Source organism: Pleurodeles waltl, chromosome 2_2 (genome assembly GCF_031143425.1).
Source record: "Pleurodeles waltl isolate 20211129_DDA chromosome 2_2, aPleWal1.hap1.20221129, whole genome shotgun sequence".
Lineage (NCBI taxonomy): Eukaryota > Metazoa > Chordata > Amphibia > Caudata > Salamandridae > Pleurodeles > Pleurodeles waltl.
Window position 1 is genome coordinate 981,372,402 of NC_090439.1, and position 25,535 is coordinate 981,397,936.

The following is a 25,535-nucleotide window of genomic DNA, read 5'->3' on the forward strand; positions in this document are numbered from 1 at the left end:
CAATCGGGCACCAACGGAAATTAGGACTTTCAAAACATTTATTCAATTATTAATCAACAACAGACATTTAGCTATATTTGGATATTGACATCTGAAATGTTGTGCAACCAAAGCAAAGCAACGACTTAGTTGTCTTGTACACTCAATGGTATAAATTTCCTTTTTGTTTCTCAAGGTCTTGCGGTTGATGCATGCTTAGCACTGGTCCTCAGGCCTTTTGATGTTCTGAAAACTCCTATTATGTGTCAAGAAATGTAACCTGAAATAAAAGTCTTTCTAGAAATTACATTCTTAATAGGTGACAAGAAACCTAGTTCAATCCTTCTTTATGTGGGTTGGACGAAAGAGGCAGAATCAGAAACATAAGGATAGTGGCCTATAGGCAGGTTGGTGCCAAACCCAGCATGCTGTGTGATCAATGTGAAAAGGCTCCTATATTTCTGTGATGGTGCCTTTATTTGGCCCACAAATGTAAAATGTCATGTAGGTTCTTGAGAGTCAATTATCCCATTTTAAACAACAAATGATACAGATAGAGATAGATAGAGACATATCTGAACACATCTATGTTTTTAGGCTCATCGGAGCAATCAAATGAGGCAGAATGGGCATTAAAAAAGATGCTGAAATTCTTTTTTTTTATGTGCTTCACATCCCTTAGCTTTTTTAGAGACAAGAAACAACAAGAAAAAACATAAAAATTACAGTTATTGAAAACATCAGCGTTGGAGTTTAGTCAGATTTGATGATCTGACATTCTTTAATCACTCTCATGACAATATTAGGCATAATTGAAAGCCTGTTTGACAAGTTTGCTTTTCGGTGCTGCACTGAAGGAAGCAAGGTACCTTTCAGAGAAGAGGGTATTGCAAGGTTTGTCATTCTGGATCCCAAAAGATCTTACATCATGCTCTAGGCTTTCAATAACCCTGACTGCACGATTTTGTAATTTTCAAATCATACATCAAAGTATTTTAGGCTGAGAGTGAAGACTACAATACACTAATGCAGTTGGTCCATGACCATCACCAATAACAGCCCAACCCAGTGACCAGATGGCGGAATGTGAAGGTTTTTAAGAGGAAGGAATGTGGGGAAATAGTTCTGCATTGATTTGTAGAGTGATGTTGAGTCAAAAGTGATTAACAGATCTCTAACATGAGGAGACAGGGAAGGAGAGAAGTACAAGATAAAAGACAAGCCTGAGTCCACCCATCACACAATTAGAACGCCATCCTCTGATCCACAGAAACGGAGGTACCTTTCCTTCATCATACATTTGACATGGTACAGGCATTCTGCAATGTTCTTATGTTTCTCTGCACATGTTCGAAATGGTTGTGTATTTGTGTATCATTTACGTGCATTTGGGGCCAAGGAAAGCATGTAGAGATTGAAGTGAAATGGGATAAAGAGGACCAATGTGGGACCCTGGCTGGGTTTTATGGGAGCATGAGACGGAAGAATCTACATCGATTTGTTGCAAAGAAATGAGCACATTCAACAGACATCCCTAATATCCCTCACAATTTGTTAAGCCTGATCAGTATTATGGTGTAGTTGATCATGTCCAGAATTGCTATCAGTTAGATAGTCAAAAATGCTATTGCAGTTGCTTGGTGAATTCGTTTTACACAATATTGCTTAGATATTAGACATTACTTAAGAGTGAATGGGAGTTGGACAGCACATGTTCATCTGCTGCAGGCTTCTTTTAGGGGAAATGGGATAGTGTTTTAAGGAGTCATGGAGGTACGCATTAATTAAGCTTGTAACATTACCTATAAGGCTAAAATACATTTGTTATGAATAGAGCAGGTCAAGGTTCCACTGGGAAATTTGTGACATTTACTTTCTTGGCTATCTGTGTAACATTCTCCCCAGACATGAGTTCAGAGGAGAGGGAACAGAAGTTAATAAAGTTATTGCAGTCTGTTTCTGAGGATGTATTCAAGGTAGTGAATATCCTAACCTTGTAGAAGTCCATCAGATATTTGCAAGGTGTTTGAAGAAGAAAGGGAATTTTTTAAAGTCTCAAGATTGGAAATTGCTTGGGAAATGTTAAATATCAACTTTGTAAGTTCACGTAGTGACATCAACATTTGTGTGCCCTTTACTGCCATTTGGTAAGTGCAGAAGATACAGATAAAGGGGTAAGCTATTTGTATTCTGAATTCCAGCATTTTATTTTGTTTGTAGCCAAGTGACAGTGATCCCACTTGTTGGTGGCTTTGATCCTGTGACATTTGCTGTCTAAGTTGGTGGGCTGCCAACTTATACAGAGTGTATGGAATCTTGTTGTGAAGGGTGGTGAGCAATGACATTGCAGAACATGGGGAGTTTTAAGTATGCTGCTATATAAAAATGTTTCTCTAATGCTGCTCAGTGGATAGCTGAGAAGGTGATTTTTCCCACTTAAACAAGCAAATGGGTGATATTTGATTCTGTTGAGGAGGATGGAGATTAAACTGAATAGTTTGACTATGATTACAGATGGCAGTTTCAATGCTGTGCGTGCACACAAGATCCTAGGCATTAACCTAAATGCTGGTGGGATCACTCACCACTTGCATAAAGTCCTGGGCATGTATGCTCTTGATCTGTTCTGACAGTGGTTTGTCTGAGTGATAAATTGTACAATTTAGCTTGTTTGAGTATTTTGTCTGCAAAGCATAAAGCATAGTTATATCCCGAAGGTGGGTAGATGAAGATAAAGGTAAATTAATGTAAGAAATTGAGTTATTGGTTGAGAAGTTTAAAGCCCTTCTCAAGCAACAACCACAGTGTGAATCAAAAAGCTTGCTCAATTAACCTGTTCTTAACCCTCTGGTACCTTGGCAGAAATTTGGTCAGGCAATGTGTAAATTATTTATGCTGCATACAAACAGTGATAACATTAAAACACAACACCAGAAACAGTCCCTATCCAGTTCAATAGAAAAACAGAGTGACATTTAATAAATTAAATAATGCCAGAATGACAAAAATCCAATCAGTAGAAATTAGGATATTGACTTTCAAAGGTTTAAGTAAAAATAGTGTCAAGAGGCAGAAAGCGCTAATTAGTCATGCTGGACCATGACAAAGACATCAGTTCAGGCTGACAGTGATTGAACTCAGGCTGGGCACAGGACCAAGTTTGCCCTGTTGAGGATTGTACCTTATGTCCTTGGTGTGAGCTCTGTTCAGCTTGGCCTTGCAAGTCTTTGTATTGTCCGGAATTTGTTCTGATGAGGCTGTGCGGTGGGATTTTGTGAGGTTATGTGTCACTCGGTGTCAGCTCCAATGAAACTTTCAGCTGTTCAACGAGGCTTTGTAGGGCTACACTTCGCTTCGCACAGGTTTTGATGGCACCTCCAGTTAGGAAGAAGTAGTACTCTGCCAAGCCAGCCAAGGGTCCAGGAGCTGGGGAGGCACCTCTTTTTGGATCAGGAACACACTCCAGCAGAGGCCAGCATTGCTCAGATAGGTCCATTTAAAGGTCCAGTACAGTAGGCCAGTTGTGCAGCTGCAGGGAAGCCTCTGGAGTTTGCTGTATCCCTGTAGCTCAGAACAGGTTAGCCAACTGACTCCTAAAGTCCTCAGGTCTGCCTAAGAACAAACAGATGGTCCGGTTCGCCCTCAGCAAGGCAAGCCTCAAGCAGCAGGACAGTATTCTGAAGTCCAGGCAGGCATCTAGCAGCAGGGCAATCCTCTGGAAGCAGCAGGACAGTCCTCTGGGGCTCCAAGCAAGCCTCTAACAACATGGCAATCTTCTGGGGAACAAGGTAGCTCTTCTGGGGTCCTTCTCAGGTCCAGGAGTGTACTGGAGAGGTGGTTCAGGAAGTCCAAAATGTATACCTGGTGCTAGCCTTTTAAGTGGAGTTGACATCCTGGCTACCCCCACATCTGTTTCTGGAAAGGTCTTCCCTTTCCTTCCCAAGGCTCCAAGTATTCTAGGATAGGTGTCAAGAGTATGCTGGAGGCAGCGCTTTGAAAGTTAAGAAGGCCAGGGAGCAGCTTTGCCTCTACTCCTCCTATCCTGACAAAATGGCCCATCCTGTCAGTGTGTCTCACTGTCTGGAGGAATACACAAAGGCCAACTGCCAAACTGTTCACAGTCATGTGACCCAGGAAACAGGCTGCAGGCACCAAATGTTAGAACAAGCAAACGTCAACTTTCTATAAGTGGCATTTTTAAAACTGTGACTTAAAGTAATTCTTTACCATTAAAAAGGGTTTTAAATTACAATTCATTTGAGACCAAATATGACATTCCAATAAAAAATTAGCATTTATGAAATATAATAAGACTGCCCCATGTTATCCGATGGGAGAGATAGGCCTTCCAGTAGTGAAAAACACATTTATGAGTTTTTTACTACAAAGACATGGAAAGCTTAAAAACACATGTCCACATTTTTAAATACAATACCCCTGCCCTATGAGCTGTTTAGGGCCTACCTTAGAGGTGACATATATGTATCAAAAATGAAGCTTTGCGTCAGGTAAAACCTTTATTTTGCCAGGTTGAATTGGCAGCATAACATTACATTACAGGCTGCAATAAAAGGCCTGAGACATGTTTTAAAGTGCCACTGGAGTGGGTGGCACAATGAGTACTACAGACTAACTTGTACCATTTAATTTACAGACCCTGTGTACATGTAGTACCATTTACAAGAAACAGACAGGAAAACTAAAGGTGCCAATCAGGTGTAGGTCAATGTTGCCATGTCTTAAGTATTGGCATGAGCGCTTTAGCACTGGTAAGCACTGGTAAACAGTGGTAAATTTCACTGAGTCTTAAAGTCAACAAAACACATTTTGAAAACAGGAAAGGTGGTGACCAAAAGTTTTGGGGTGACCATACAGAGAGCCAAGTCCAACACTACTCCCATTTAGCCTAAAGCCAGGGTAGACTGATGAATACCTTGAGATGCTTCCCTGCTCAGGTGACAGCACATGGATAATGGCCCTCTACTGCAGGCGCCCTTGCCAGATCCATACCCTTCTGAGCCCAATTGGATCCCTTCGTCAACACTCTCCTGAGTTACTGAACTGACACATGAAGAACCCTTCTCCTCACTTGGGGACCTCATCTGTGAAGAGTCTAAACTTAACTGCCAGTAGTCAGACAGTGCCACCCTGGCCAACATATTGTTGTGGACCATTCCACACCTTGGATCAGGCTTCAGTCCCCAGCTCAAGGAAAACTCTACCCATAAGGACAGCAACCAACAGAGGCCACTGACAGCTGTCAGTTTCAAGAGCCAGGCCCCAGGCATTCTACTGCCAGGTGGAGGCTCCAAATGGGGGCTTTGTGGAGGCCTCACATGGTGTTCCCTACTTGCTTCTAAGGATCAACAGGTCTCTGAGGATTCTTGGTGTGAGGGACAACTGCGCTGGGTGTTAGGCATCCTACTTTCATTCTCCCTCTCACCAGTTGAGAGGTGATAGCATTACATTGGCCACTCAGCTCCAGGTCTGTACTCTGACCTGAACAGGTGCCTGGCAAGCCAGGCCTTCCAGAAGGAAACCACCACCCCTCTCAGTGGTGACACACTCTGTCTGTGTCATGCAGGAGCCGACCTGGTGTGGTCTCCAGCCCCCGGTCTCTGCCACAGCGGTACAGGAATCCCCTCCAGGTCACACGTAACCTCACCAAGGTTCGTCTTGGGGTGCTCTGTTCTTAGAGATGGTGACCCCGATCCACTAGTCCCCCCCCCCACTGTCGGCTGTTTCCACCTCTTTCCCCTTCATCTGAGACACTCTACTCTCCCTGTGGGAATAGTACCACAAGAACCAAGAGCTTTCATGGTGCCCTAGGTGGCCCTTTCTAGTTCTTCTAATACCAGTGGTAACTCATTTCCCAGAATCAGTGGGCATATGAGGAATAACTATGACCCTCCACAGGGCCCCCTCGTGACCCCATTCTAGGGGTACAGAGCCACAGGGCAACGTTCTGCCTAAGTGCCTGATTCATCCTACACACCTGTCCGGGGCACTGATCTGGGGAAACAAACCTTTCAACCACCATGGTCTGGCACCCTTGTCCCTCAGAGAAGTGATCTGGTGGAAGTGATGATTCCCACCCTCATGGATCACAAGCCTTCCCTCTGAGTCCATCTCTCACAATGATATATTCTATCACTTGCTCCAGGGGGGCTAATTATTCCTAAGGTCACATCAGCCACCCCTGTAAAGTGCTTTATTTGGACAGACAGAATCACCGGGCTTGTTTCCTACCTGTGAATACTCAGTGCAACGAGTTTGGAAAAGGGGTGTCCTGAGTCACCACTCAACAGAACCTTCCCCTGTTTTTCAGAAGGAGCATGAGAACTCTTTCCACCCTAACATACACTGGCAACTTTCTGTGTCACCCTGGACCCCCACCCACTCTCCTGAGCAAAACAAGAACCACACTTCTTGGGGTCAGCCCTAAATATCCTGTTATGGACCCTGGTGCAGAGTCAGTGGTCCGTCTTCTTAGCAATCTCCAGGGTGTCAGTGAGCTTTCAATTCACTAGGTGTTGACCCAGCTCTGTAAAACAATTTCTGAACATTTGCTTTCTGGGCTCAAACTGTACAGCCCCTTGTAATCACTCACATCATTGTCCTTCACTCAGTCATCAAATGCCTTGCAGAAGTGATTCACAAAATTCACAGAAGACTAATGAGATAACTTCTGGATCTCCCTAAACTTTGCATCTACTTTACTGGGGTGTGACCATACATTCTGGCAAGGGTGTCCTTTATGAGTGGATACCTAATTCAGTTTCCCTTCCTTAAGGCTAACAGTGCATGCCACCCTTCACATGAAATGTGCTTGCAGAGACTAGCTCTCCAATTCTCCTCAGGAAATCTTTGCATCACTAAGGCAACTTCAGAGGCCTCAAACCACCCCCCACAGCAAAGTTAGGCACCCGGTCCTTGGAGATATGGACCCTCCTGTCTACACTTAGCACTGGGGCATTGCTGCCATGATTAGTGCTAGACCCTGAGGATTGCTTGGCTTTAAGGTCCAGCTCTTGTATACCAGTGGTGGGGTAACTGGTTTAATTCTCTCTAGTGTAATTACTAGCAATTGCAGCCAGATTAGTCAGAATTATGTGTAAGTACGTAAGAAGCATAATTCTACATTTAGTACTGTTTTGTCATTGAAAAATGCACCCTCCTGTCCAAAATAGGCTAGAGGATACATTTTGAGCTAAGGAAATAGCACTAAATGGTACAGAACACTAGCAGCAGGAGCCAACAGCCACTTTCTCTCTTTTAGTTTGTTGTTTCTGTGCTCCTGTGGTAGAATTTGTGGCCAAATGAGTCTTAATTACTCAAGTTGGCATGATTGAATAATTTCAGTTTTTTGACATCACAAAAGTAATGCATAATTACTGAAATTACTCCAATTATTCAGGCATAATTAACATTTCTCCCAGACCCATTGTCTACTCATTTCATGAGCCAGAAGTATTTGTTTTCCCTCCAGGACAAGTTTATTTTCCTTCCGGGCTCTGTCAGCCTCATCGTTCTCCTTTGCCAAGGCTCTCTTCACTTCCTTTCCTCCAGGGCCCTCTGGGCAGCTGCTTCCTTAATTTTTAGTGTGGCCAGCTGCAGGCTGAAATCCCTCCCAGCCTTGTTATCCTCAAGTTTCTAAAGGGACAGGATGTGGCATAGATACTGGGATCTCAGGATACTGGGGAACCTTGGGATCTGGCAGGGAACCTACTCCTGTGAGTCCTTCTCTCACCTTAGGGGCTTTAATTAGGGTCTTGTCATCCTCCAATTTCATCTTCTCCTCCTGCTTCTCTGCAAAGTCCACCTCCTCAACCTCCTCTTGTGTTGTAGACTTTAACTCTCAGGCCTTCTCCCAGACCCTGATGGCCTTCGGAAGCTCCTGCTTCTTAGAGATCTTATTTGCTGGAAGCCCCTCTCCATGTAGAATCCCTTGAGCTCAGGCACAGTGTAGGTCTCCAGGTTGTTGAGCTCAAATGCCATGCTTGGTCCAGGCAATGTCATAAGTGAACCGTGTCATGTAGAATGGAAGCAAATGTGTAAAACTAAAGATGCCAATCAACAAGAATTTAAAAAGAGGTTGACTCTGATGTCAGTTTATTGATACAAGATTATAGTGCACCACAGAATCACTGACTGGCACTGTATAAAAAGAAGTACTGTATTCCGCCACTGAGCACCAATGTAAGAAGTAGGGTTATTGGCTGAGATGTCTAAAACCCTTTTCAAGCAGAAAACACAATCCTTGACATGGTGAACCACAAAAGTCACTAAATTAACCTGTGTTTAACCCTAAGGTAGCTTGGCACAAAAGCAGTCAGGCTTAACTTGAAGGAAATGTGTAAAGCATTTATTTCTCACACAAACAGTTATAAAGTGAAAAAACAATACCAAACTGTCAAAAATCCAATCAGTAGAACCAGAGATACTGAATTTGAAATGTTTGAGTAAAGTGCCAAGAAGCAGAAAGCCCTAACTGTGGGGATCTGGTTGCACTGGACCAGGTCAAAGTCAAAGGTTCAAGCTGACCATGATGGAGTGCAGGTCGGGCACAGGACCAAGTCTAGCCCTCTGAGGATTGTCAATAAGTCTTTGCTGTTAGGTCTGTGTAATGTGGTTTTGTGAGGTTTCATGTCATCCGGCATCGGTGCAAATGAGGCTGCGTGGCAGGGCCTTGTGGTCCTTTGCATCACTTGCTGTGTCTGTTCCAATGAAGCTTGTAATTGTGCAGAGAGGCTTTGCATCGCTTGGCGTCAGTTCTGATGAAGCTGTCTGCTCTGAGGCAATGTTTTGCATCCTTCAGCATCTGTTCGGATGAACCGTAAAGCTGTGTGGTGAGGCTTGTCAAGGCATTGGGTCACTCTGGTGGGTTCTGATGAAGCTTCCAGCTGTGCGAATAGGCTTTGCATCGCTTGGCATTGGTTCCGATAAATGTTTCAGCTGTGTGGCAAGGCTTTGTGGAGCTTTGTGATGCTTAGCATTGGTTTTGTTAGAACCTTTAGTTATGCAAAGAGAAGTTCTTTCTAATGCCAGCCAAGGGTTTAGGACCTTGGGATGCACATCTTGGGGATATGAAACTCACTCCAGCAAAGACCAGCTGGGCCCAGGCAGGTCCAGTTGCAGGACCAGGCAGGTCCAGTGCAGCAGGTCAACTGGGCAGTTGCAAGGAGGTCTCTGGAGCTTGTTATGTCCCTGTAGCTCAGAACAGGAGGTTAGCCAAGTGACCATTTGAGTCATACAAGTCTTCCTGTGAGAAACGGGATGGTCCAGTCCTATTTCAGTTAACCAGGTCTCAAGCAGCAGGACAGTGCTCTGGGGTTCATGGCAGGCTTCTAGCAGCATGGAAGTCCTCTGGTAGATGCAGGGAAGTCCTCTGGAGGTCCTGGTAACTAGTGTCAAGTTCCTTTGAGAGTATGCTGGGGGCAGCTCTTTGAAAGGTAATTGGGTCATGGAACAGTTCCGCCATTCCCATCCTGCAAACAACTAGTCCCCCTATGTCTCACTGTCTGGAGAAATACACAAACCCCAGCTGCAAAGCTTTTAACAGTCATATAGGCTGTAGGTCCCAAATGGTTTGGACAAATGAATGCCAATTTTCTAAAAGGGGTATTGTCAGAATTATGCCTTCAGATCCATCATTACCATTAAAGAGGGTTTTAAATTTACAATTACAATTTATTTGAGTCCGAACTTGACATTCCTATCTGTTTTCAATGGAAAACTTAAAAATACATATCCTACTTTTTAAATTTAAATGCAAGATACTTATATTATGCCTCCTTGCCCTTCTTCACAGCAGCTGGGGGTGCCTCCTTGCCCTTCCTTTCAGCACTTGGTGCAGGCACCCTATCAGTGTGGCTGCCTGGTGGCCAGGATCCTCTCCCACCTGGTGTAGCTGTGGACACTACTGTGCCCCTGGACTGGGTGGCTGAGGTGCTTGCCTGGGTTCTAACCACCCTGGCCTGACGTGAGGGACGGGGTGAGGAAGGGCTAGGGAAGAGGTCAAAGGTGGAGAGGAAAAGCTTCTTAGGGACATTGGCGCAGGAAGAGGAAGATGGTCTGGGAGTGGAGGTAAAGGGAGTGGTTGTAGGAGGTGTCTGCTGTGTTTGGGTGCAGGTGCATGGGCTGGATGCTGTTGTGAGGTGGATGGCTGTTGGGTGTCTGAGTGCTTGCGTTAGTGTACTTTGAGAGGAGGGGGAACAGTGGGAGAGGACACAGGGGACGTGTGCATGGATGTGGGGGTGGTGACTGCCAGTGATTAGCGTTTGCTGATAGGTGTGCTGGTGATGGGGGTAGTGGATGAGGATGTAGTGCATGCAGGTGTGAGTGTAGACGCAACTGGAAGAGAGGTGGACAACAAGGAGGAGGGGACCACAGTGGAGGCAGTGGATGTTGATATGTCTGCATCTGGATGGTTTTTGTGTGATTGCCTGTGGGATGAAGTGTGGTGCTTTTGTTTGCCATGTCCACTCCTGTGTGTTGTCCTGGGTGCATGCTCGCCTGACTGTGCTTGGGATAGGTTGGGGTTGAGGGGAACGGGACTGGGTAGAGGAAGATGGAAGGGGGAGGCTAGAAACAGGGACAATGGCTGCCATCAGAGAGGAGGCCAGAGCTTGGATTGATTTTATATGTTGCAATTGGAATGCTAGCCCCTGGATGGCATTCACAATGATTGACTACCCAACGGAGATGGATTGCAGAAGGTCAATAGCCTCCTCACTCAGGGCAGCAGGGCTAACTGGGGCAGGGCCTTATTTGCCAGGGGCAAAGGAGATGCCCACCCTCCCGGGTGAGAGGGCACGGGAAACACGCTGAGGGGCTGCTGGGAGGGCGGTGCTGGTACGGGGGTGGCGGCTGTACCTGTAGCTGAGGTGGGCACAGAGGTGTCCGCCACCACCAGGGAGCTTCCATCGGAGGAGGAATCCGTGTCAGTACTGTCCCATCCTGTCTCCGCTGTGGTGCTCCCCTCGTCCTCCGTCCCACTGGTGCCCTCACCGTCCGTGGATACAGCCTCCTGGGCCCTGTGGGATGCAGCTCCCTCCATGCTAATGCACATAAGGACAGGGTAACAAAATAAAAAAGGAGGGGCGATACAAAGAATACACTTTATCAGTGGCGCAAACAACACCAACGTTGGCGTACACAACACACACACACACACACACAGAGAGCAACCCTACGCACTAGGCAATGTACTAACAGTCACAATGCTAGTCACCAGCCCAGGGATAGGGACACCTAACGCCACTTGCAGCATACCTGAGACCCACAGACCTGTGCCCAGTAGTGGATGCCTACTCTCTTGGTTGGAGGTATTTTACATCAGAACCCTGCCCAACATGGAACCTATGCTGCAATGTCAGACCTGGCCTAGGGGCACCCACAGGCACACATCCCCCACCCGGATACCACCCCACCATGCGCATGTTGTATATTGGGGAACTGTACTCACCCCCATGTGGCTGCTGTGATGCCCCCAAGTGCCCATCCAGCTCCAGATGGGCCACTGCCAGTATGCGGGCCATCAGGGGGGTCAGAGTTCAAAGGGCACCCGTTTCCTCATTGGGAGGCCAGCCCCAGCTGTGCCTCTGCTGTCTTCCGTGCCCAGCACCTTAGGTCCTCACACTGTTTGCAACAGTGGGTGCTCCGTCTGCCGTAGACCCAGACCCCCAGGGTCCACACGTCCTTTGTGATAGCACGCCATATACCCTTTTTCTGATGGGCGCTGACCTGCAGGGAAATGGACAAAGGGAAAGATATGAGTCTGACCGTCCTGCCTGTTACACTCATGGCCCACCATGGCCCTTCTCATCCCCATTACCACAGACATAGCCCACAATAGATGCAGCACCCTGCCCAAGGGCCATCCACCAACCCCCCCTTACCTGAGGACTTCACACACAGTACTTCATGCATTCACACCCCATGCATCATACTCACGGTGTACTCACCTGTTGGTCTGGAGGCCCATACATCATTCGTCACTGGGGTAGGACCCCATCCAGCAGTCTCTCTAACTCTGCCGAGGTGAAGGCAGGGGGCCTTTCCACAGTGACATGAGCCATGGTCAATTCCAGATACAGGTCACAGCAGCACTTGCAGTGTAGCTCCTCTCCTGTTGAAGGTCAGGCAGCAAGTGAGTGAACATACTGTGACCACCGGCTTACATCACCATCGGCCACTGTAACCCAATCTTTGTGAATTTGGACCAATGTGTTTAAGCCAGGTCATTTTGAGTTTAACAAACAGTAAATGTATGCATGAAAATAGTATTTCTATGGCACAAAGCAAGGGAAAAGACAGCAGAGCTCTGTACAGGGTCAAGGACAAGCATAAAGACAATGAGTGATACGAGGGGTAGCTGGGTTGTGGACAGATAAGTAATGTAGTGCCCCTTAAAGAGGTGAGTCTTCAAATCTTTCCTAAATGGGAGCAGAATTTGGTTGGTCCTAATGAATACAGAGATGTTGTTCCACATCCTAGATCCTGGATCCTGGGTGCATGGATGGAAAAGGCCAGTGGTATGTACAGAAGAATGATGGTCTTCCATAAGCCGATTAACACAAAACCATCTGAATGTTTTATATTTTTTACTGTTCTTATTCTGCAGTCTGATGGTTTCATGGCTGCTGGTGTGACAGCAACTACCACAGATGGTAAGCTTCTCTCCAAGATAAACCCGGTGCTGGATGATATGGCTCCGTAAATGATGAAGCTGGATTGGAAGGTGGTGCTAATCAGCAAGGAAAGCTGATGGAGTTTCATCAGGATGGGGATGATGTGACCATATTTCTCCAGTCCTTGATAAGAAACGATGCAGGTGCTGGATTCCATTATGGGGTGTTAATGTGGAGACTGGTTACTGGTAGGCAATAGAGCAGGGTGCATGATTCAGAAGTGAGTATGCATGTTTGGACAGTAATTTTGAAGATGCTTTCTGGTAGAAATGTTTATACTTTCTTTAGAAGAGAGAGTTGGTACCAGGCCATCCTTGTGGTCTTTTTCTTTTATATGTGTTCCTTGAGGGGGAGGTTTTGTGTCTAGGTTAATTCAAGTGACTTATCAATTGATGAATGTTAGGTTTCAAAGGTGTCAAAGTTCATATCATTGAGCCAGGTTTGTACCTTTTTTTGTTTGTTGCTCGTTGCAAATAATAGGAATTCTGTCTTGGTTGTTTGAACTTTCAGTAGGCGCTGGACATCTAGGTATGGATGATGTGCAGGCAGTGTTTGAGGCATTGCATGCCTGAATCACAGTTGTGATTCATCAGCCTATTGTTAAACCTTGATACACTTATCTGTGAGTAGAGCACCAAGTGGATCCTTGTGAAGGTTTAAAACAACAGGAGACACTATGGAACCCTGTGGAACTCCACTTTTGTTTGTGATCTGTTTTGGTCAGGAGGTGCTGAAGTGAACAAACTGGTGCCATTTGGAAAGGTGGGAGGAGAACCAATGAAACACATTGCTTATGAATCCTATTCAAGATTTCAAAAAGCTTATGATCGGTGGATGGATAATTGTGGCAACTGCAGTTATGAAGTCCAGCAGTAAAAGGAAGGTTTGCAGTTGGGCTCAGCCCACTTAGTACGTCCAATATTTTTCCTTTTGATCACCTGGTTTAAATTTTGTTTTTAACTGTGGGTGGGTCTCACTATTTGGGCCTCACTCACATTAATCACATGGTAAATGGACTGTGCATGTTTTGTAGCCAGTGTCTGCCTTTTATGATAAGGCTGCTGCAATGCAGCTAGGGCAAAGGGCATTTGGCTGGTTACATGTCAACATGTATTGCACAAGTGTGTACACACACGTGCAGTCTGCATGTGTCAGACTAGCATTGTGCGCAGCCTGGTAAGTGTGCTCAGGTATAGTGGCTCAGTAGGAACTCTACAAGGTTAGATGTTGACCTGGAATAGGGCTCATATTATTAGTGGGCACACATAGGTAAAGTCAGTGGAATTTACAGGTTTATCTGCATTGACACTGTATTACACAGATAAGGGGAAATCTGCCTTACAGTGCAGTTTTGCTTCCCTTAAATCTAGAAAGTCCAAGGACTCAAACTGCAGCAAAACGTATGCCAAGTTTGAATATGAAAATGCCTTGCACATACATGTACACCTTATGACCCAACCAAAGTATTTATATTTCTCTGGCTGAGCTGAAGATCATAGACCAGGCATTTTGTCACCTTGCTGGGCCACATTATATACGCTGCTCCACACTATTAGAGGTAACAAAGGACTCCCCACACAAAGGGAGCAATTAACTGTGCTTCATTCAGCTCCTGAGGAGGAAGGGGTGAGTAAGAAAATCTGGATCTGTTAATGCTGCCATACTGTATGAGGGTTGGGACTGGCCAGGCCCACTGAATAAAAGGGGAAAACAAGATATTTGGGCACAGGAGAGTGCCTCCCTTTGATGTTTTGATAGGAAAGTGTCTGGCTGAGGTCCCCAGAAGTGATGTGAACAGTGAGTACTTAGCGGCACCATCTTGGATTGTCCCAGCGTGCTGTGCAGGAGGGTTGGACGGGTGATGTGTCATCCCAGTACTGGCCAAGGATGCCTGGCTTCTAGAACTTTCCACCCCAATTTTAAAACTCTTGCACGAGGGAAAGAAAGAGTTTTGGACTGCAACAGCATCAGCACCTTCAAAAGCTAGAAAGACAGGCCCCATCATGCCCTAATGGACTAAATATTCTGCTTACAGCTGACACCAAGATCAGTGGGTCTCTTCAGAATCAGAGAGGGTGGTTCCATTTTACCTCCTAAGGACCAGTTGGGGAAAGGTCTGGACTTCTGTGCCCCAGCATGAGGAGAGGAGCATAAGAGACACAGCACATGAGAAAGCTGGTGCAGGTAGTGGAACAAGCTTCCTGCAAAGTGCGTCCTTTTTTAGACAAGGAGTCCTACTGAAAATGCTGCTGGTGGCTAGAACTCACCACTAGAAGTTAAATGAGCTAAAAATAGTTGAAATTGGCCTATTGTGGCCTGAGTTATGGACACTTAAACATTGTGACCTTTAACCCCTTGCGAGTGATGGAGTATGTGGGGCTTTGCTATCTGACTGAACTCTAACGCTTGTCTGGGCCAATGCCTGGGGGTCAGCACAGCATTGATTTGGGACTGTGAGCTGACGTATGTGTGGCCTCCTCCCCCATGTTCCGATTTACCCCAGAGGCCAATGCAAGAAGACCAAAAGCCTAGAACCTCGTCTCTGAGCCCGATGACAAGGAGGCCAGACTGGCAGGAAGAGAAGCTGACTGAGCACTGTGCGGCCCCAGAAAACATATCCCGCTCTCAGGAAGGCATGCAGAATTCTCAAGTGCCCCTGCTAAAATGTCCCGCCTTTAATAATTTAACTTACCCGGGGACTCATTTTAGGCCAATGAACCTTTTGACCCTGATTGGAGACACCTTAAGATGAGATATCTATTCAGCATTTCAATCAATAGATCAATAACCTCATCAATATTCACAATAACAAATTAATTAAATTAGTTAATCGCATTAATATGAATTGAAAACACACCATGACCCTTCAGCCATGAATAACCACATGAATTTAGTAAGATAATGATATTTATTCCCTATTGGTTACACTCTAATAGCAAATTGATTAGTCTCAATACCGGAAAACACATCAACAATGTCACAATATGGCAACTTGAATAAGACTTCATCAAAGCAAAGATCATGGACATTAGAACAAAGCACAACGTCAACATGAATCAACTTTAGCAGAGTACCATTAGCGCATTTATTAAACAAAGCAAAGGTTCAGTCATTTGTCTATTTGCATTCGTTTTAGTGAACTCCTTAACTAACCTCGAATTAGCATCCGCATGTTGGGCTTCATGCAAAACAATTTTATAGCACAAATTTAGAAAACCTCTAACTATGGACTCTATCAAAAGAGCAGTTGGTACCTAGAAAGAAAAGGCAAACAGACAATTACAATTCATCATCATATTGTTACCCTCCATAATGGGTCAGCATTCAGAGTCAGTCTTCGTCATCAGGACATCAGTTGGTTCGCTATCAGCCGGGGTAAGCAGCAAAGTCTCAGCAAGTCAGGGCAATAAGGAACACTTCCCTCATAAGGAGGAGAAGTAAATATTGGGCAAGGCAAGAAAGGTGAGGATGGTTTAAAGTATCAGAACAGCAAAGACTAAACCGGAATGTCAGAGTAACAGCAGGGGTGTCCCTCTAATGCCTCAGTAAAGGTGCGAAATGGTTGAGTAAGAGTGGCAGGATAAAGGCAAGCAATGGCTGATTTCTCCTTGTGACACGTCGTTAAATTGAATTTGCCAGACAAGTCTCTAATTTCCATTGGTCAATATTTGGTGCACCACTATCTCTGTCCATTGATCTGTTGATCACCTTACTAGAATTTTCACTCAGGACAATTCTCACGTAGTTTATTGGCTCCTGTAATTGATATCTTCCACGGGTAGAATGTCAGGTAGGAAAAGTTACACTTGTCGTTTCAGTCAGTAGTTCCATTGTCTTTACCAGTTCAGGCGACATTGCACCTGTTGAGAATTACCCTGTTGCATTTAGCAAGAATGTCTCCTTGAGCAAGTCGAGTGTATTGAGAAAGAATTTACTACGGCTACACACACATCTCTAACTTCTGGAAAAGTACAGTTACATGTCCTTCAGCGAGACATCACATTGCATGTTAGGAAAACACATTTAATATGAGACCAGGCAGCTAGGCCCAGACCCTTGCTAACAAAGGCCTAGTGATTAATTTAGCAAAACCCTTAACATATAACTCTTAATGCTAAAACAGAATCATACATTAGTAAATTAATAATCCATTATTAATCAATGTCATTAATCATCGTGTACATTTGTGGCCACTCCCCGTGGGCACATTTCAAACGCGTACATCAATATTAGTCTGTCACTCTTTCTATGCAGCTTCATTACACATTAATTTGCAAGCAGTTCATGTTAATTTTGATTACAAAAGCTACACTCCAACGATCCCTCCTTGATGACTCTTGTCATCACACAAAATCCCTTTCTTCACAATTAGTTCACTTTCTTATCTCTTTCATTTCTATTTCTTCCCCTGATTTTGTTTTTTCATATTTTGCTCTGAACAATTTTTCCCTCTTCTTTAATTCCTTCCTCGATTTGCTTTAATCCTTTTACTAATTTTGCATGATAACCATAGCCCAAATAAACAAGCCAGAACAATCACTATTCTCTACATTCATTTTCCCAATATCCCATGCCAAAAATTACTAAACCAGCTTCCCACTTTAGCAAGTCCTTTTCCAACCTTTTCCCAAACTCCTGGTTCTTTCAGTTCCTTCAAATCTGTACTATCTCTAGTTGAATTAGTAAGTATTCTCCTAATCTCATTACTATTGTCAGGTATGTAGGCACAGCAGTGACACTCATTAAGCATCTTACAGACTCCGCCATTTTTCGCTAAAAAAATGTCTAAAGCAAGCCTGTTTTGAAGAGTCATAGCCCTCTCCGCAGCAAGTTCAGTATCCATCAGGAGTATAGCTCCTTTGAAATTTGTCAGCATGTCATCCACAATAGTAGACAACTTTCGAATCTTTATGGAGTTTAAGATAACCCCTACTGAAGGAATTATTGCTCCAAATATGTCTCCTACTACACCAGAAGCAGTTTCTCTCTTTGGTCTGGTACGAAGTAATTCAGTCACTTTCGGGGATTTCTTTAAATCTTCTAGATGATAGATCTTTGGGAAAACTATTCCCAAATAACATGTCCCATACCATCCCTTTGGAAGACGGTAATAAGCTTTAAGTCCACAAATATAATAGACCCCTGGGATCGCTTGATCCATTCCATTTAACATGAATGTCCATTTACTCTGAAACAAAAACACATGCTTACATTCACTCATTTCCACAAACACCTTGTCATAATATGACTTTGGCTGTGTTATGCAAAGCTTACCTACATGTCGCGCATCTAAAGCTAGTTTCCCTTGTTTCCTAATCCCATTGTAACTACCACTATTAATAAAGGTTCATTGCTGCAAGCCTTTTTCTAATATCCCCTTTAAAACCCTTCTTCTGTCTTCCGTGTGATCTAAAAAGCTTTTCTCTACAGGTGTAAGCAAGCATGTCAAATTATTGCGGTGTGCATAAGATGTACTAATGTTACTCTATGTTCAAAGAACCCTTTAATCAGCTTTATGGCATAATATTTAGCTACACTATTCAAATCTTCTATGATAGGCACATACGAGAACCAAAGATCATAGTTGGAGTAAAAATATTGCACTTCTTCTTGTTTATAGAAACGTATTAGTAGCAAACTACAACTTATCCCATAGGTTAGGGGCAAACTATGGTAGGTAACTCCCTCTTGTACTGAAACAGGAATTTGTGTACACACATAACAAGCTTTCGCATCCATAGTGTCAACATACTCACTCAGCAAGCGATAGAAAACATTAGTAGACAGTTCCCCTTTTGTGTTAGTTTCCTCATGCAGATACCTCGTATCTTGCTCAAACCTCTCCCAAGGTGTTAGTGTAGCAGTCTCAGAAACTGTAGCATTGTTAACTTCATTCTCATCCACCAATCACATCTCCACAAACAAAGCTGTAATGAATATCACACATACAACACCCAGAGCAACACTCAAATATTTACAATGCCTACTCCCCTCACTATCATCTCCCGTGCTAGGCATGATCTGTAAAGAATCAGAAAGTAAAGTGCTATAAGTGTAAACAACTAATTGAGGATGGCTAGAGACAATCTTTTTTTTTCAACAAAGCTGAGCAAAGTCTCTCTTCAGCAAATATTTACAGCTTTCTCATTCGCTCCCAGGATCCTTGTCAATTTAGGTTAGCAGCTCGTCACAATCGTTTTTCAAAAGTCACTTCAGGTCAACTGTGTCACATCCGGTAATTTTATTAGTCTCTTTTCTCAGTTTTCTTTAACTCAATTTCAGCTTAACACAGTCTCTTTTCCTCGTGGCCCAACTCAGGTACCATAGTATTGACCTGGGACTTCTCGATCAAAACAGAATGCCAAGAACTCTTGTTGCCACTCAGCTGACGTTGCATAAGCCCATTCAGGACCTGCGTATCTTCTGTTTGCTATTCTCTTTCTTTTCAACTTGCGGGTCACCTTGCAATTCCCCTTCGCTCAGGTCCTCTTTCCTTGTGGCATTGACCTCTTCCTCTATTGTTTCATTAACAACCACCTTTCCTCTTGTCACTTGCGGTTCTGGCCACTTATCTCCTTTCAGTGTCCATTTAATGTTTGGCTTTCCTGGTTGCTGTTCAACGCCCTCCTCTTGTGCTATGGTGTTTTCTCTTGCTGGACCTGCAAGCGGCTCAGGAGGACTCTGGACCCTCTGACTTCCCTCTGCCTCAACTCCTTTGCCTTCTGGGTGTGTCAGGGTTTCAACTTCAAATTCGTATCCGTCTGCTTCTGGGAGAACCTCTCTTTGGGTCGGTCCTCCTGGTGCCTCAGTTGAGATAGGCTCACCGTCACCCCTCTGGATCTCGTTTACTGTTTGAGTGACCAAGCCGTCCTCAGCGGGCTCTCCTCTAGTCTCAGTTCCCCTTTGATTACTCTCCGGCCCTGAGACTTCCTTTTCTGTAGCTGTTATTTTCGACAACTCAATTTCATCATCCGTGTGACATGTCACCTTCTTTGTGTGACTGGCATGGATCCAGTTTGGAATTCCCGCACACTTCACAGCAGTGGTAGTTGTTAATATCACTTGATATGGCCCCTTCCAACGTGGTTCCAAACACGACTTACTCACATGTTTCTTGACAACAACCCAGTCACCAGCTTTCAGGGTGTGACCTGGATCATTTATCAGTGGCAGTGTGGTTGCTTCCACCTGGTGAGAGAAAGAGCGGACCACGTCAACCAGACCCTTGCAGTAGTCCAACACCATATCATCCGTGATATTCACAAGAGCATTTGCAGGCACTGCGGGCAATCTCATAGCTCGGCCCATGAGAATTTCATGAGGAGACAGTCCTGTTTTCTTGTTGGGTGTATTTCTCATTGACATTAGCACTAAGAGCAATGCATCAGGCCATTTCAAATTTGTAGCTGCGCACATTTTTGCCATTCTCTACTTCAGGGTACCATTCATCTGTTCCACTAATCCTGATGCTTCAGGACTATAGCTACAATGCAACTTCTGCTCAATGTTCAGTGCCGCACACAAGAGCTTAACCACCTCATTGTTGAAGTGACTTCTTCTATCTTATTCTAAAGAGATCGGGAACCCGAAACGTGGTATCAATTCCCTAAGCAGCAACTTTGCTACTGTGGGGCTGTCATTCCTATGTGTGGGGTAAGCTTCAATCCAGTGATTAAAGATACACACAATCACCAACACGTATCTCAGACCTCCACACACAGGCATTTCAATAAAATCCAATTGCATTCTGCTAAATGGACCTCCTACTCTCCCAATGTGGCTCAAATTCACCACTGACCCTTTCCCCGCGTTCATCTGTTGACAGATGATGCACCTGTGGCAAATTACTTCTTCGGCTTGTCTGAACTTGGAGTTAAACCAGTCAATTTTAAACAACCTGATCATGGCATCTCACCCAATATGTGCTTGACCATGGTAAAACCTTGCAAACGGAGACAAAAGGCTGTTTGGCAAAACCATTTTCCCCTCGTCTGAAACCCACAAATCGTCTGGCCTTTGTACACATTGCATCTTAAGCCATGAACGTTTCTCTTCTCTGCTGGCACGTCCCTGCAACAATTTTAATTCTTTCATCGTGTCAACCACCCTCAATGCGTAACCTGTGCATGTCTCATTTTCTGTTTCAGGTAACAATTCCCACTGATCCTTGAATGATATAGAGTTCAATGCACAAAACCTTGCGACTTTATCCGCATATCCGTTTCCCATTGACACAAAGTCTTGTGATTTCACATGAGCGCTGCATTTCACCACGGCAATTTCAAATGGTAACTGAATCGCGTGCAACAACTCCTTAATTCTTTCACCATTTTTCACTGGAGAACCAGAAGAGGTCATGAAACCCCTCTGTGACGATAGCTGGCCAAAATCATGGACAATTCCAAATCTGTATCTGCTGTCAGTATAGATTGTGACTTTCAATTTGTCAGCGGCATGGCACGCCCTAGTAAGAGCAACTAATTCAGCCACTTGAGCAGAGTATATTCTTTCAAGCCAAGATGCTTCTAGGATACCAGTGATTGTACATACAGGGTATCCGGCTCTCAGTACTCCTACTGAGTCCCTCAGGCATGAACCATCAACAAAGATAATGTAGTCATTTTCTACCAATTGGGTTTCTTTAATGTCAGGTCTCGGTTTGGTGCACAGTTCTGTTACCTCAAGACAATCATGTTCTACCTCCTCAGCATCATCAACTTCTGTATTCTCATTGGGAAGCAAAGTTGCCGGGTTTAACTCAGTATACCTTTTCAGTGACACATTCGGTGATCCCAATATAATTGTTTCATACTTTGTTAATCTGGCATTTGTCATGTGCTGAGTTTTGGTTCGAGTCAGCAAAATTTCAACTGAGTGTGGGACCATGACTGTTAAGGGATGTCCCATCATTATGCCTTTACACTGTGTGAGTCTTTGACCAACTGCTGCTACTGTGCGCAGACAACCTGGTAAGGCTGCTGCAACTGGGTCCAAAGTAGCTGAAAAATATGCTACTGGTCGGTTTGCACCTCCAGGGACCTGTGTCAGGACAGACAAGGAACAAGCATCACGTTGATGGCAAAACAAGACAAATGGCTTTGTGTAATCAGGCATACCTGAAGCTGGAGCCCTGCACATGCATTCCCTCAGCTCAATGAAGGCCCTCATCTCTTTCTCGGACATAGTTAAGGGATCCGGGCCATCCTTAACCTCCTTAACGGTCAGTCTCACCAATGGCTTAGAGATAACCGAGAAGTTCGGAATCCACTGGCGACAGTAGCCCACCATTCCCCAAAACATCCTAACGTCTCTCGGGGATGTCGGGGGGTTCATCTGCAATATGATTGTCATTCTTTCTTTGGATATCTTCCTCGACCCCTTCTCAGTCAGGTGACCTAAATATTTCACCTCTTTCTGACAGTACTGCAGCTTTTTAGGGGACACTTTATGCCCATTCTTTCCCAAGTGGTTCAGTAAGGCAATAGTATCATACCTGCAGTCATCTCTGGTTTTGGACGCAATCAAAAAATCATCAATGTATTGCACCAAAGTCGAATTAAAAGGCAAATCCAGTGATTCCAAATCCTTCTTCAATATCTGATTGAAGATGGAAGGTGATGGAAGGAAGAATTCGACATCAACTGTAAACCCTTGTCTAGGAATTTGAAACTGAACAGAAATTGTCTATCCTCATGAAGAGGCACGGAAAAGAACGCTTGGGACAAATCGACAACTGTGAACCACTCTGCATCACATGGGACCTGGAATATAATCACAGCTGGATTTGGCACTATTGGGCAACACTTCACCACTATCTCATTGATCTTTCTCAAGTTCTGAACAATTAGAACTTTCCCACAAGGCTTTCTCAGTCCCATTATTGGTGAATTACATGGACTGCTCATCACTTCCCTCAGGACTCCTTGCTTCACAAAGTCTGCGATTATCGGCGTCACCTGTATGAGGACATCCTGTGCCATGTGGTACTGTGGTACCTGGGGGAAACAAAGCATTTGGCTTTACATAGACTTTGACTGGTTCTACTCCTTTTATCAGTCTCACTTCCTTTCCTGTCAAGTCCCACACCTTCTCTGTGACTGTTCCCTACAATTCTGCTGGCAAATTGGTCATGGAGAACATCGGGAAGAAGCTTATCAACGGGTACTCCTCATCTGTGGTCTCCGTTTCTGGCTCTGAGATCTGACCATCATCCCCTTCATCATCACTGTTTGTCTGCACCTCTATTCCTTCATTGGAACAGGTGATAGAACACCTCGTCTTACACAGTAAGTCTCTTCCCAGTAGGGACACAGGACTTGAATCACAGACCACAAACCTGTGCAATCCCTGAAAGGTACCAATCTCAACCTGGACCGGATCTGTGATCGGGTTAGTCAGGAGCTGATTTGCTATTCCTACTACCTTTATTGTACGTCCTGAAAGAGGCAGCTTCGGGAACCTCTGCACTTCTGACTGTAGAGCATGTAGCTCCTGTGTCAACCAAGAATGAAACTTTGTGACCCATCACTTTCCCTTGCACATAAGGTCCCCTCTGGTCTAATTCTAGGGACCCTGCAAGCCTGCACTCCTCGGTATCTGAACAGTCATCCGACCATTCATCGTTTATTCCATTCTCACCACGCAATAGGAACTGTTGTACTACATTATTTTGACTCATTGTTTGACCTGTGACCTGTTGAGGAAGCATCACCTGTTGCTGTCCCATTGGAGCTAGAGGCAACTGCATTTGCTGTCTAGGTACCACGGGAATCTGCTGTTGCACTCGTTGCACCTGCCCTGGTTGTACGCGTGGCATTTGCACTTGTTGCATGGGTTGAAGAGCCTGCATCTGAACCATGTTATTCTGGAAGTTCGGGTTTGGACCCCTTAGTCTTGGTCCTTTAATATTTTGGAATGCACTGACATCATTGCTTTGTTGAACAACACCCTCCTGCACCATCATCGGACATTCCCGCTTCCAATGTTCCACGTCCCCGACGCATGGCATGGCAACACCTTCTTCATCCCTTGTACATCATTCTGAACCACTACTGTATTCAAATCTGGACCACGGTTCACAAAACCTCCTCGACCTCTGCCTCTCGCTTGCGTCTGAAACATTCTGTTTCCTTGCGGCTGTTGCACCATCTGTTCTACTCCATTTCCCTGCATCCCTGCTTGCGCTGCTTTAATGTGCATCACCATCACCTTCTCTTTCAGCTTTCTCTGCTTCAACTCAATCTCGTCACTACATTACTTCACATACAGTAACACCTCATCAATCGGCTTCGCTTGCCAGCAGATCAAATGATTCTCAATCATCTGGCTAATATCTGGTCTCAGCCCTTCAAAGAACCTGAACACTAGGTAATTCATATCCTTCGCCTCTCTGACCTCTGTACCACTGTAGTGCTTGAATGCCTTCAACAACCTCTCATAGTAAGCATGTACCGACTCTTTGCCTTCCTATGCCGTTCGATCAATCTTTTGCCAATCAATATTCTGCGGCGACACCTTCTGCTTCAAAAACTCAATCACCTTGTAATAATACCTCATCACCTCAGGAGACGGTGCTCCTGTTACTCTGTCCCTTGCCGGTTCTTCCGTCAGCCAATCCACACTTCTTTTGCACTCAAGCCACAAATCAGCTGGAACTATGATCTCAAACAATGTATTCAAGTCTTCCCAAAGACACTTTGCAAGCTTCACAAACTTGTCTGTCTGCTGGTACCACTCTATTGGCTTCTCCCTCAGCCTGGGGAAGTAATTTGTGAATGACAGAATGTCACCTCTAGACATGTTACATGGACAAGAACCGCTCCAGCTGTTTCTGTCATTGGCAACATTTTTATTGTACCCGTATCTGGCACGGCTTTCGCCTGCTGCTGTTCCGAGCAGTCACTTTTCCTCTTATCTCTCTTCTTTGCCCATCTGCCTTCCCACTTCTCTAATGCTCCCCACACTTGAGCACTCTGTAATATTTCTTTTAGGTGTGCCTTCATTCCAGTAGATCTCATGTGATCAAAATCTTTAGGCTCAAAGTCTAACCTGTAACTCCTCTTCAGATGCTTAGTATTGTCTAAATCTATGCCATATTTCTCTGCCAAATTTGACAACCTCTGGTGCACCTTACTCACTTCTTTGGTTATCTTGGGGCACAGATACCTCAATTCTGCTTCAGTGTATGACTCCAGCCTGTTCACTCCCATGCTCCCTTCAACTAACTCAACTGCTTCCATGCCCAACCTCACAAAATTCAGGTACTCTTCCCTCTCCGACTGCTCTGTTGTCACAGGAGTAGTCTCTGGTGAATTCAGCTTGTCTAACCATTCATTCAATTGTTGCGCAGTTCAACCTTGCAACAAGATATGTCCAGCCTGTATCGTTGGTATTTGTGACGCATTCGCACCTGGGATCTGCGGAGTCAGTAATCCCAAACCTGAGTGTCTCATGGCATCTGGAGGGACCCCTATCGGACTGAAGTCTAACAGGGACCTCGATCTTTCTACCATCTGTTCCACAAGGGTCATCTCTTGAGAGCTCCCTACGAACCCTCCTCTTGTCATGTCCTGGGTCATTTCTCCCTGATCACACACCCTAGGTTTGTCCTGCGCGTACAATGGCACTGGTGGACCAACCGTAATAGGTAAGGATATGGCGGCTGGTGTTGGCTTGTTCCCTACAACCTGTGGAACACTGGTCCCCATATTCTGATTCATTATCTGTGCCGCAACTAACTGCGGTCCTGTGACCGAAGTGTAACTCAGAACCATCTGTGGCTGTGGCTGGGGCAGTGAAAGTGGAGTTGGCTCAATCTGCACTAATTTTGATCGTGCATACGCCTGGTCAGGCGGCACCATCAAG